The sequence below is a fragment of the Phalacrocorax aristotelis genome, chromosome 1 (assembly GCF_949628215.1).
Source record: "Phalacrocorax aristotelis chromosome 1, bGulAri2.1, whole genome shotgun sequence".
NCBI classification, from domain to species: Eukaryota; Metazoa; Chordata; class Aves; order Suliformes; family Phalacrocoracidae; genus Phalacrocorax; species Phalacrocorax aristotelis.
In genome coordinates this window covers 179,358,455-179,371,944 of record NC_134276.1, presented here as the reverse complement: position 1 = coordinate 179,371,944, position 13,490 = coordinate 179,358,455, and the positions used below count along the sequence as shown (strand labels likewise).

General features: G+C 40.3%; 1 protein-coding gene across 1 annotated transcript in view; it reads left to right on the top strand.

Annotated features, from left to right (window-relative positions):
• Positions 1 to 534: 534 nt before the first annotated feature.
• The window catches only part of FRS2 (fibroblast growth factor receptor substrate 2), a 53,542-nt gene continuing 40,586 nt past the window's right edge, over positions 535 to 13,490 (top strand). The window contains exon 1 of the mRNA XM_075080828.1: positions 535 to 661. The gene's annotated coding sequence lies outside the window, so the exon portion shown is untranslated. The remainder of the gene's footprint in view (positions 662 to 13,490) is intronic.

Here is a 13,490-nt window from a genome sequence, read left to right as displayed (position 1 = left end):
AAAACAGCGGCTGCAGATCAATCACCGCAGCGGCGTCTAAAATAAACGCTGCGACGGCGTGTACAGCTCAACCGGCGGAGGCTGCCCTCCCAAGAAATTTCAAACAAACCACACCAAACCAACTAAGCCAATCCTTTCCAACGCCGTGCGCGCAATTACAGGTTTAATTTTTTCTTTCTTTCTTTTTTTTTCTTTACCTGAGAAACCAGTAAGACCCGCTTCGTGGCCGCCTCCCTCATAGCTGGGGCCCCGCTGCGCCGCCCTGAGGCGCGCTCTCCGCTGACCGCCGCTTACCGGGGGCCGGGGCCGATGACGGGCCGGGTGACTGACAGACCGGGTGACAGAGCCGCCGCCGTTTAACGGCGCGCGCGCCCCCAACGGTTCCCCGCGGCTCGTGAGCAACCCAGCCCGTCGCTGCCTCCCACCCCTCTCCCGGCCGCTGCCCCCGGAAGGCGATCGCGCCGTGCCCCGGAAGTTGTGGCGGGCAGAGTCCGGCCCAGAGCGAGGCCCTGTTGCCGCCGCCGCCGCCGCTGTCGGGAGGCGCAGCCGTTACCCACGGCGCGGCGCAGGGCGGGGCGGGGCCGTGCGGGGCCGCCGTCGCGCCCGTCACAGGCGGCCCGGCCGGCTCGGCGCGGCGGCCAGCGCGGAGCTGATGGTGGAGGTGAGTGCTGGTTCCCCCCCCACCCCGCTCACTCCTCTACCCCGACCCCGCGGGAGGGGGCGGCGGCGGAGGCTCCCGGGGCTGGGCCCGTGGGCGGGAGCAGCCCCATATGTCGCCTCTTCCCGTGGGAGCCGGGCTGGGACGTGCCCTGCGTCCCTTCCCGGTCCGAGGTCTGGGTCCGGGGTGCGGGGGGTCGCTGTGGGGGCGAGGGGGGGTGCGGCTGGCGGCTTCTCCCCCGTCATCCCCGGGGCGGGGGTGGGCTGCGGGCGGGGGTTGTGTGTGGGCGGGGGAGGCCGTGGGGGGATCACCGCCCGGCTCCGGGACCGGGGGGGCGGGAGCGCAATGTGAGCTTAAAAGCAAAAGAGGAGCCGGTTCCATCCGTCCTGGCTGTCGCCCAGCCCGACCCCGACCCTCACCGCCCGCCTCCTCGAGGCTTGGTGCTTCCCATCGTTCAGCCTCTTCGCGTGCGACCTGTCAAGCGCTTGCACCTTCCTCCGGGCCGGCAGCTCCTGCCACACGCCTCTCGGGACAAGCGCCTTCCCTGCCCCGCGTCGCTGAGGGAGGCCAGGGGCTTGCGAGGGGCGAGCCCCGAGGCTTACCGAGAGCCCTGTTGGGTCAGGGGTTGGGGCCAGCGGACGGAGCCTCCCCAGGGGCAGGGGGTTCTCCGAGCGGTGCTGAGCGCGTGTGGATGAAAGCGATACCTAGCCTACTTGCTCGTCCTTTTTAAACTCCCCTTTCTCTGACATACCCCTATGTGCGAATGTAGTAAGGGTAGGTCTGATGAATCACAAAGGTCAAAAGGTGTCTCGGTACTCGTTTGGCTCGGTTCTCCGTCTAAACTTGATTTTCTGGAAAGTGAAAGCATATTTTGTCATCTTCCTGGTCGCTGCATCTTGTTCCACGATAACGCGTAAGAAGTGATCGTTATGATTAGAAATCACTAGGAAAGTTGTTGGACCGTGGATTGAAACTAATACCGCTACTGCAGTGGATACGCACTGTAGAAATCAGGGTTGATTTTAGTAAGTGTTGAAAAAGTTGTCAACTGTGGTTTTGATAATATTTTTAAAAAGTTTTTTATTTGTGACTTTTGAATAGTCTTTGAATTTTTTTAGCTTTCTTTTGACTTAAAGTGCTAGTGATAATGTGACATTTAGTGTAATGAGCAAAAAGGTTTTCTGAATAAGTATTTTTTATCTTTCTTTAATGGTGTTAATGTTAGCGGTAATTCTGTATTATGACTCTGTAATTAAATCTGCTCTACTAGCTCTAAAACATATTGGTATTTAGGGGAATGAAAAGCTAATTTTTTTAAGATTTACTGCTGTGTTAAAAGTAATTTGGTATTAAGACACATGGATTCAGATCCATTAAGCATCCTGTTTTCTTGTTAAAGTCAGCAGAACTTTCAGGGAAGTTTGTCTGTTTTCCTTGATTAGCAAGTGCATTTGAAAAGCACACCTGTCTATGCCTGCATAAAAAGGAACCTGTATCAGTATAAATCACCAGTTCAAGTCCAAAAACTCTTAGCTCCATTCTGAATGGAAAGTGATTAAGGATGTTATTCCTTGACTTTGATTGCCTGAGTTTATTTGTCTCTGTGTCAAGAATGCTTTGAAAACGCTTGTTGAAACAATGCGCCAGCAGTTGTCTGTATATCTGGTTGAATGTCTTTCCAAGGTTTTGCTCACTTTCCAGTTCAGTGCCTTGTCTTAAATGTTGGTGGGGAGTTGTAGTCAAAATAAACTGTTCTCACTTCTGTGTAATTCTTACAGGCAGAGTAGTTTGGAACGCTTTTTCATCACACAAGAAACTTCTGTTGAAGAGGAGAAAGGTTGTCTTAAATTGCTGCATTGGGCAGGTGGTTGTGGAAGAATCTATCTTTGTAAGAAAAGGAGAGTTTCATAAGCTGGAAAAATATCCTATATGGCACTCGGGAAGACTGTTTTGCAGATACATGAATCTGATCCTGCACTTCAGTTACACAGATCTTAAACTGTAATGTTGATATGTTTTGTCTTTTGAATTGATAGGATTCTGTTTCTTTGTTAACTGGATGAACATAAATATATTTACTTGCCATGGAAGCAATTCCCTGCTAAATCTAACAATCCAGTAATGAATTCTATTGTTTGGAAGTTAGCAAGATTATTTCTAACAGTCTGTCTGTACTCCTACTTACGATACTTTACTGTTCAAAAATTAGCTTGGAAGTAGCTGTATCCATATTTGTTAGGGCTCTGATTCTGAACTTGTTGAAATGAATTTTCTTCACTTCTGTGACCATTGGGTCTTATAGTTTAAACAAATCAACTTTTTGAATGACATTCACACCTGAGCAGAGAGGTTTATAAGATCACTTTAATCAGCTGAATGATTGTTTAAATGCCTTGGAAATACTAAACTACAGTTAAGGTGATACTTAACATGACTGCATTGGTTTTATTATGTGTGTGTTCTTCCTATGCAAATATCTGAGGTGATTTAATCAGTGCTGTTTAAAAGACTATCTGGTGAAAGTATCATTAAGTTAGAGTAGCTAATGCTCTATCTTCATTTTATTAAACATGAAGAGCAAACCTGTTTAATGCAGTGAACTGGCCTCACTTCCTGCTGCTTGTGCCCAAGTAGACTACGGCTGCTTAGGTTTCTGAAAAAAAAAGGGATGAGGTTTAATCTTAGGAACAAATTACTTAAAAATAATCATGTCCAGCTGCTCTGGCAAGTTTAAATTGAAAATGTGGCAGTGTATGAGTGTGTTTCCACAGTGTCGTAAGCCGATCAAAATTGGACCTTCTACCTTCCCAGCCTTCGAGGAAGAAGGCTTCCTTGTGCCATTAAGGACTGCACTGGGAGCTGGTTCAGGAAGCCAAATGGGCTGAAAACTAGCAATTTATTTTTTTTTTAGTTAGTTTTTAATTGACTCAGCACCCTGACCTGACTCACCCTGCAGCTGCATACCTGTCAGCGGCTGCATGAGCGAAGAGATGGGATCCAAGAGAGGGATGGGAAGAGTTGGCGCTGCATAGGCCTGAACCTGCGAGGCTGACGTTACGGGACTCCAGTCTGCAACCTACTGCTTTGCATAGGCGTACAGCTGGCATCGACCAGCTCCACCATTGAAAAACATGGTCCTGTTTGTTTCCACCCCGCTCTGCTGCTTCCTCCTTTGTGCAGGCAAATACTTGTATGGTTATGTGGTGAACTGGGTTGAGGTTTGTACTAACTTGGGGGAGGGGCAGGGAGGGGAGGGTTAGGTTTAAGCTGGATCAAGTTTGCTGCACAAACATTTGTGCTGGCACAAAGATGGGGGTGGAAGCAAGCAGTAAGGGGAGCAGGGTGTGTCGGTTTCTTTTGGTGACAGTGACACATCATGCCAGTTTAAAGTATATTCTGTGCTGGCCTGATTCAGTGAGGTTAAGCTGGTATGGCGCTGAGGGTTTGAATACATTGTTCAGTTATGGTGCATGGGCATATTTTACCTCTAGGACCCCTTAATCCGTGGCAGCGTGTCTCTGATTTAATGATGTACTTTGAAGGGATTTTGAGGGAAGAATCTGGCCTTTGATATAGTAACTCATTTTATTAGTGTTTTTTTTTTGGTACCTATTGTTTCATTTAGTGGTACTTAATGGGAAAAATATGCCCCTGTTTATAACTGCTGTTCATCCATCAAATTCTTGAAACAGTGAATTTGTTCAGCATGTATATTGAGTTTTTAAATTTAAAAGACTAAAATCAGAAAAGATAGTGATCAGTGTCCACTAGGAAAACTGCAAGATATTTTGCAGTAATAAGAAAATTAAAAAAACCAGACAAACAAACCTATAAAAATTATGAGGCTGACCTAAGAGACACAACTTGACAGATTTCTAGGAGGCAGTACATGACTTTTCTTAAGTAATTCTTTAATGGTTAGTGGTTTTCAAAATCTCTCTTAAGGCTTTCAGGCTATCACAGAAGTTGTACTTAATGTTTCAGGATACGGATAGGCATTGATTTTTTTTTTAAAAAAAAAAACACATCTAGGAAGATTGTAGATACCGTGCCCCCCAGCCTTTTGTCTCTACTGCTGTGCCATAGATTGCCATCCTTAATGATTCTTTCTACCAAAAAAGCTGTATGCGGTGTTATGTGCTTTAGGCGTAATCAGCACTTAAATGGACAGTATTAGCTCAATCTACCTTCACTGGTCAGGTACCTTGATTAATTTTTCTTTAAGTGGATTAGTGTTTTCTTAGACAATTCACTCTGCAAATCTGTATCAACGGTAACCTCTCTTTGCTGGGTGGCCATTAGTAACTGTGGCTGGAAGAGGTGACCTATCTGCAGCTTCTCAGTGACGTTTTCTGAAACAAACGTAATAGGGTTTATTTTCGTCTGCTACCAAATGCATTTTTTCTTCAAAGCTATTTGAGGAGCTGTTGACCAAAAACTGCTGTCCAGAGATGTGTAATTTCACACAGCATATGCAGATGATATTTTAGTCGTGTATAAGTTGTAGAACAGCAGTCTTAATATAACAGACTTTGAATTTTCTGCTCCTAATCATCATCTTTTCTATTGGCCTTTCTGTGTAATCAGTGTCAGATGTGAACATTCTTTTTGAGCTTGAACTGGTGATAAACTGGTGTGTGGTGTTTTCTCGCGTAGGTATGTATGCATATAAGCGTGTGTGTGTATATGTCATGTATTCTCCAAGTATAATGTACTCTTCAAAGTTTCCTCTTCACTGCTTCTGGCAAGGTGGCGACAATCATGACAACCAATTTAGTTCACTCTTTATTGAGGCGCATCTTCCTAGAGTCCTGAGATTCTCCAGAATTTCAGTCTTTTCCTCAAGCTTGAAATGACAACAGAAATAATTATTCCTTGGCTTTAATAAAAAGAACTAATAACTTATTTCTGATGTTTATAAAACAAAATTTCATGATTATTGCATGTTTGGGACTGACTATATGCATTCTTTTCTAATTAGTGGAAATGGCATTGTGATTACTAAATGTTTTCTTCTCTTGTCTCAGAATAATTTTGTCTCATTTGTTCTTCTTCTGAAATGCCTTCACATCCATATGTGGGGTAGTGAAATGAGAAGCTTCTTGCCACGTGAGCAATACTTAATCTGTCACTGGCTTCTCAGGAGGTCCAGTATAATCCCTAAACTTTTTGCCTGAATCTCAGTCAACAAAGTAATACTAACATCTGTGTTAGGGAAAATGTTCCTCTGAATTACTGCAAGTGTAAAATGGTAGTGTTGCATGTCATTGCTATCATAGCCACCTGTGCTGGACAGCCACCTTTATTGACTTCAACTTCAGAATCAGCCACAACTGATAGGCCTGCCACTTCTTCTCACAGAACTTTTCTGATGTAAAGGTTCAGGTTCAGTACTGGGTGTTGGTAAAAACACCTCTGTGTTGGTACCTTTTTGAAATGGGATTTTAACAAAAAGATCCCAAATGTAGGTTTTTAGCTTATCCTTTTTCTTTTCCTTTGTGATAAGTATGTATCTTATGGCAAAGGTATTCAGGTATTTCTTGCTATTCAGCTTTTTATTGTCTGTGTGTCTGTTACTTTTCTGTTGAGGAAAACGTGATTCAGAAATACCATATGAATTGTCTGTGCTTGTAATTAAAGCTGAGAACTATAGGGCAGTTGACACATCTGAAATAGTGATGGTTTTCCTGGACTGTACTCCAAACTCAGGAGAGGCTGGGGTACCGTGTTTTCAGTCTGAAGAACTGACTTCTTTCCTTTGGCTTTTCTTCATAGTGATTTTGGTCCTGGCAGGGTTGAGATGCGACTGCTGTCATTCATACAGTGGTGACGGTTACTGTAAACCACTGATCCGTTACTGTGTGCTGACTCAGTGGTGAAAAGTTGCTTTAATTTCTTGCCTTTTCAAGGGTAAAATAGACTCACTATCCCATATGCTGGTACCTGGATTCCTGTGTTTCTAATGGAAGATACAGAACTTGGATCTATCTCTCATTGGAGCTGTAGTTTCAGCTGGTGTGTTGGTAATTCCACTGTTTTCCCATGGCTGCTGCCGAAGGAGTTAAACTGCATAGCAGTTCTGATCTGTTGGGATTATTACTCACCTTGACACAAAGAATTTTCTTTCAAGTACATTTTCTGAAATGCTTTGGACAGTGGTACTATCTTCTTGTGTGTTAGTATGACACCTGGCACAATATGCAGGTGGGGGCATTTCATTCTTACCATAATTTGGTCATTAAAAGTGATTGTAGTAATAACGCTTGTTTAGAATCATAGAATATCACCAGTTGGAAGGGGCCCATTGTGTGAACATTGGTAAGATATTAATCAGCATAATATTAGATATATTTTTGAGATGGAATGTCTTTGTGACTTGCAAGATGTTTGACAGGGTGAAGAGTTGTTTGGTTTTGCCATGCCTTAGGACAGTGTGACATCTGTTTCTCAAATGGAGATGTTGAAGCAGTAGCTTTGAAGGGGAAACTCTCACTATTTCTGCCCACCCGCCCTCCCCCCCAGGAAATGCAAATTTGGGTTTATATATAAGCTTAAAGTGAAAAATGAGCGATCTAGTGCTGTGTTCGATCTTGGTAGCAATGTATCTTATCTTGAGCTTTTCTGGAATGACAGCAGTAGCTTTTTGCTTAGCTGCACAGCAGAGCAAAACAGAGCTGACTGCAGCAGTTATCCTTCAGACATGTCTAAATTTTTCAGTCTATTTATGAGTATCAACAAACACTTTGTGCATACTTTCGCCATGCGTTGAATGCTTCTATTTTCCTTTAATTTAGCTTAAAACTAGTAATGGAATTCCTGAGGTTTTGCAAGGAATAGCTCTTGGCAAGCCTAGAGTTTTGAAACCAAAGGCGAATTAAGATACCAAGCAAACACAGGGAGGGCTACTTCTTCAGGGAAGTATGTTAAGATTCTTCCAACATCTTAGAGTTTGTTGTATTTATGTTTTAAAAAAATAGATATCTATTTGAATTTCTCCTTTAAAGCACAGTTGTTGTTACTTTTCTTTTAAAACAACCTCTTACTGGAACACAAGGGGACTTTTTTTTTCCCTTGATGTCACTCAACAAGTTTAGCCTTTTCAGCCAACCTCTGGAAGTAGAGGGTGTAATACTCCTTTCTTTGTAGCTGTCTGTATTTTTCAGTAACTCAAACACTGATTGAAGCATGTAATTAGAGTACAAATAGTAGTTTAAATAAAATATGCTCTTGTTTTTAAATCACCATAATAATTGTAATTGAAAGGAGTTGTTGGTACGCATCTGTCAGGTGGTACAATAATACAGTAAAAAAAATTTACATTTTCAAAGTGTAGTTGTGCTTCTTATAAAGCATATAGCTAAACCGATTTAGCTTTGTGGGAATAAGAGGGGATAAGAGGTATGGAAACCTCCCTGGCTGTCACAGCCTTGTCCATCTTTGACATCGGTGTGGCTTGCTGCAAACATCTTCCTTCTTTTGTACTTTCTTCCTGCTAATCCTGAGGCATACCGCGTTTGTAGAAATCTTGCATGCCATCTCCTTTATGTAGGTTACTGCATTTCTTTGTACAGTTTCGTGGCGTGATGTGCCTTCATTCAGTCCTGCATTCCCTTGCAGTGTTTCTTATTATTGTAAACATTTTCAACGTCCCAGAGCTCATTATCATTCTCTCAAACTTAACTCATTTGCTCGCCGTTTACGATGCTGCTGACAGCGGTATAATCCTCTTTCACCCAAGGCAGTTGGCTGGGAGTAGCCCTCTTTTTTTTTTTTTTTTTTTAATTATTCTTCTCAAATCCACAGTCATGCTTTATTCATATCCTCCTTCTTCCTTGTCCAAACAACATTTTCAAGACCACGTTTTCTTTTCTGTCTTTACAAATGAAGTTTAGGCTGGTATCTGTCATCTGGAGTACTTCAGGTACCTCCTCCATCTTCTCCTGCTACTCCCATCTCTGCAAGCTGTTTAAAATACAATTTTTCAGTAGTCTGCTAGTATTCCTCATCAAGCTAAAGCTCATTGTCTTTGAATTCAAAGACCTGCATCTCATACTTCTGCATCATACTCTTGTTTTTCCCTGCTACTCTTGGCGCTCAAATTCCCCACCCCCTTTCCGCATCTCTCTGCTTAAGTTTCATGTCATATTCTTTACTTTGGTTTAAGAAACTTTTGAGTATAATTGTATGTTATGTATATTAATGCTACTACAAGAGAAAATGATTGCATCTCTGACTTTTCTTCATGGGTATTAGAGTACCCTGTTGTCTCTCTGCTTATACAGATGAACTACGTTTTTATCTACCAAAGCTGACAGGGATGCGTGTTACCTTTGGATCTTTTCTTATAGCGACCTTTGAAATGTATGTTGCTGTATATCTTCCAAATCTGGTGCACTTGTCTGATGACTCTACTTTTTACTTTGGGGTAAGCTAAGAGCACTGGTGGCATGCTTTAGACTCTGTTGTGTGAGTACAGCATCAGATTTTGTGGACTCTTATTGTATGTGATTTCAGTTAGTAAATGTTTTTTTTCTGCACTTGGAGGTTTCTTTGAGGCAAGTCAGATGTAATCTGATTATTTAGATGATACACAAATTGAATTAAACTGGCAATAAAAGTAGTATTAAGTGCCATGTCCTATACTTGACTTATTGCAGAACTAAAGCTAATATTAAACAGAGGTAATAAATTTTTATTAATAAGGAAAGCCAAGTGACTCTTAAATTTTGGTTTTTTTCATGTCTCATGAAACTTTGGGTCACAAGGTTTTTGAGTCATTGACTTGTGTTTTGGTTTGTTTGTTTTTTTAGAAAGTTAAACTTTTGGGGCTCCTCATTTGAATGGTTTTGGCTGGTAATACAATGAAAAAAATAAAACAATTATAATAGGAAAATCCATTTTAATATATGGCTTGCTATACCTTTCTTAGAAATGTGTTAGGTTAGTTGAATTAAATCATTGTGAATCTCCTCTGGGTCATAGCAGCTGCCTTGTGTTTTGTTAAAATCTACAGGGTAGGTTTTCATGTCTTGAAATTGAGTGTGCAGTGTATGTGTTACTCATCAATTTGTATTGCCATAAATATAAAAGGACTAGAGCAGTGGTAGCTTTAGTGTTAATTCTCTTCGGTATAAAAATATTAATGCTGCCGTAATGTTTCTGGATGTTTCAGATTGGTCTGTACAGTATTTGTGCAGCTAGACTGGAGGTAGCCTTAAATTCTTAAGTAATCGGCTTCTACTTCAAGATTCCTAAAAGCATTGAATTGGCAAGTGTTTGGATACTCTGTGTGAATGTGAATGCTTACATCCTTATCTTTCTGATAGCTGTCTCTTTCTTCATTTACTGTATAAATTTTGGGTGATGGTATTCAGTTCCTGAGAGAACTTCACTTGGAATTTTGCTGGGAAGAATACCATTACATTAAACTTTGTTAAAAAGCATTTGGTTAAGACACTTTAGGTCTTAAAAAGTAACGAACGAGCTAGTATTAAATACAATATTATCCAATAAATGGTGCTCTAAACTTGAACTTCATGGTATTTATTTAGTAGTATTATAATACTGTTATGCCTATATTGAGAGAAATTCGGAGTAATACATGCCTCTTGGTCAGTCCTGCACGTCCAGAGAGCGTTCCATTCCTAAAAATTGCTGGACTAGAAAAGAATGTATACAGGAAGGGAAAAAGGGAATGTGCTACATAGGCTTTAGACAAACTGTTTTCTTTTTTAATTTTTCTTTTCTCTCCTTCTCCTTAATCTTTAGCAGGTAGGTAGATGGGAGAACCTTTCTTATCCAGTGCTTACATCCTCCCGCCCCAAATTCCAGAACTTTTTCTGGTAACAGAGGTGAGGAGGGTATTTCCAGCTGTTCTCTGGATCCTCAGTTCTAGAGCAATGTGTGTTTTGTCTTAGAGTCACAACATATACCAGAAACTTAGATAAGCTTCTAGTTTCTGTTTAAGTGTGTATTATGACTGTTACTTTAGGATACTTATGGCCACTTAGGGTCTTGAAATATTTCTACTAGTAAAGGGTAACAAAGTGCCCTTCAAAATCTAAAGTTATTTGTCTTGGATTTTCTATGCATACAGTGAATGTGGATCATCTGAATTTGTTTTCTTTTACTATTACTTTAGTCCATAAGGGTCAGTACGTTTGCTTAATAAATATTTATTTCTTCCAGCTTCAGGTTTCTGTTAAGTCCCTATAAACTGGTCCCGTAGAGCACAACTTCATATGTCTGCTAAATTTAATTTTACTTCTCTTCAAGAGTTTCTTTCTTCATGTCGGTTGTAATATAGAATTCTATTTGTTAAAGGGAGGTAGCTTACTAATTTGGAATGGTATGTTTTTAAAATTGTTTCATGTTAAAGTAAAAACTTGTTTAATGTTGCCGGTAGTGTGAAATTAAAAAGAAGACTAACCATCCAAAGGTTTGATTGTGCCAATAACATATCAGTTTAGCATTTTTCTGTGAATCCTTCACTGCTGATGTTAAAATTAATCAGGAACGCTTATTTATACTAAAGCCTATCCCCTATCCTGTCTCTCCTCTTCAAAGACATAACCACCTGTGATTTACCCTGGGGCTTAGCCTAAGGCAAACTGAATGTTCATGTCCTGGATTAAATATTTGTGAAGTTTTAAGGTTCACAGGTACAAGCATGTAAAAAATTAATTGGCAAGCAGTTAAATTAAGTTTTATGTTCACATATCACCTCTGATAGCTTCCTGTACTGTTATCTATTGATAAGTAAATTGGAGTACAGGTTTCAGTGGCTCTTTATTTATTTAGATCCTGATTAACTTAAGATTCAGTGTAGCGTTTTGACTTCTCATTCAACTACAGGTGACAAAACTTAGCAAGATATCTAGGAAGAATAAGGTTTGACTTAAGCACGTGCGGGTCAGTTTGGAATTTACTTAAGCTCTCCTTAGGATGGATGATTTCTTTGTACTTGGGAGTAGGAAGATGTCTGAAGAGGAGGAAACCTGTTCGGCTGAGGCTTTGAGGACAGACTGAAATACTTAATGATAAGTAGTGTACTCTAGGGAAAGCTCTTAATAAAATGGTTAAAAGTTGACTACGATGAGATACTTTATGCTAATAAGTAGGATGATATTAACCAGTTATGTGATATGTCAAACTGCTCTTGCATTGATTTTAAGGTGACTGGTTGCAGTAGTATTATTAGATTGATTTGCTCTGGTATTGACTTACAAAGTGAGCAGTGCATTATGGATGGTGCATTGGATTCTTAAGAAGTGTTCATCATAAGCACAAGTTTTTATATTATACATGAAATATGTAGTTTTAGGCTTTTAAAGGTAAGTATTTGTTTCAACATGCTATGCATTTAGTAGCTAATTATTTTGAAATTGACTGACAGTTTTTTATGAACTGCTGTAGTGCTTGATTACATACAGTTCCAGAGTTTTTTTTCAAGAAAATAAACATATTTGAAGTAAGACTTATTTTCTAATCCTGCTGTTAGATGTCAAAATGTCTAGAAGAGGTATTTCTTCATGTTGCTTTCCAATGGCCCACATAAAAGTGTGTGACCTAGATGTGTGGGGCTTTTGTTTTTTCTTTTAATGGAGTTAGGCAAGTTAACATAGCTTTTATTGTTGATTAATAGCTAAATTTTTTGCAGGGGAGTAGGATGGGGAAGGATGGCTAGTGTTCATCTTCAGCTCTCTTCCATCACTTGGGTGCATTCAGCTTTATGTTCTGCTCCATCATTAGTCTGTAGAAATGCTAGCATTCAGATTGTCAAAAATTGGACATAACCCAGGAGCTGAAAAGAATGTGAACTCTTGTGTAATGAAATATATAAAACTTCCATGTCAGCTGAGGCAGAATAAGTGAAATACTGTATTAACGAGGTTTTTAAGCAGTTAGATTTTAAGTTTGTTCTGTATGAACTGTTATTCCTCAAGTGTGCTATACCAAGGAAACGTAGCCTCAGAAAGCCTTCTATATTCTTGACTTCAGAACAAACGAGGAAGTATGACAGAAGAATGCTTGAGACGGAATAATGAAGCCTAGCACTGTACAATGAACAGTAGAAGTATTTTACATATTACTTTGAATAGTAAATGTTGTGGGCTAGCTGTCAGTGATTTGAGAGACACCTTGGTTTACATTCATTGTAAAGGCTTTCTATGAATTAATTCCAATACAAACACAACCTCAGTGAAGATGCATCACTGATTACGTTTCATTGTGAATGGACTATTCTGAGGTGGGTAGTTAGAGGAAATTTTGTAACTACATAGGGGTGTGTATAAAGAACATAAAACTTGAAAGAATAAGAAGGTGTTGTCATTGAAATGCAAATCTAGAGTTATGAATAAAATGTAACTAAAGCTGTCACCAAAATGTTTGATGTTAAAATTTTGTATGATAAAAGCTTCTTGTTGAGTTACTCATAGTCTAACCCTGATAACAAACTTTATTTAAACTTTCTTTGGGTTTCAAATCTGTATTTGTAAATATATTGCTTTTATGCTACTGGTGGGAGTAAAACCATTGTTGAGCGGAAATGTAGTAAAAATCTCAGAAACCTATAAGCGGAGTTTCTTTTGCTCTCTGCTAAAATTCCATCACACTCTCTTTCCAAACCAAGATATAGAGAAGAAGAAAATTCCACCTTTTTGTTGTTATTGTTAAACAGTGTGTAATTTGGGACTAAGAACTCTTTGCTTTTTTTGAAAAAATACCTTTATAGAAATGCGTTATTATTGAGACTTGAAACTTTTGTGTTGGTGCAGATACACACTGACACAGTAAGTCAATCATTCCCACTTACTCTGAATATAATTTT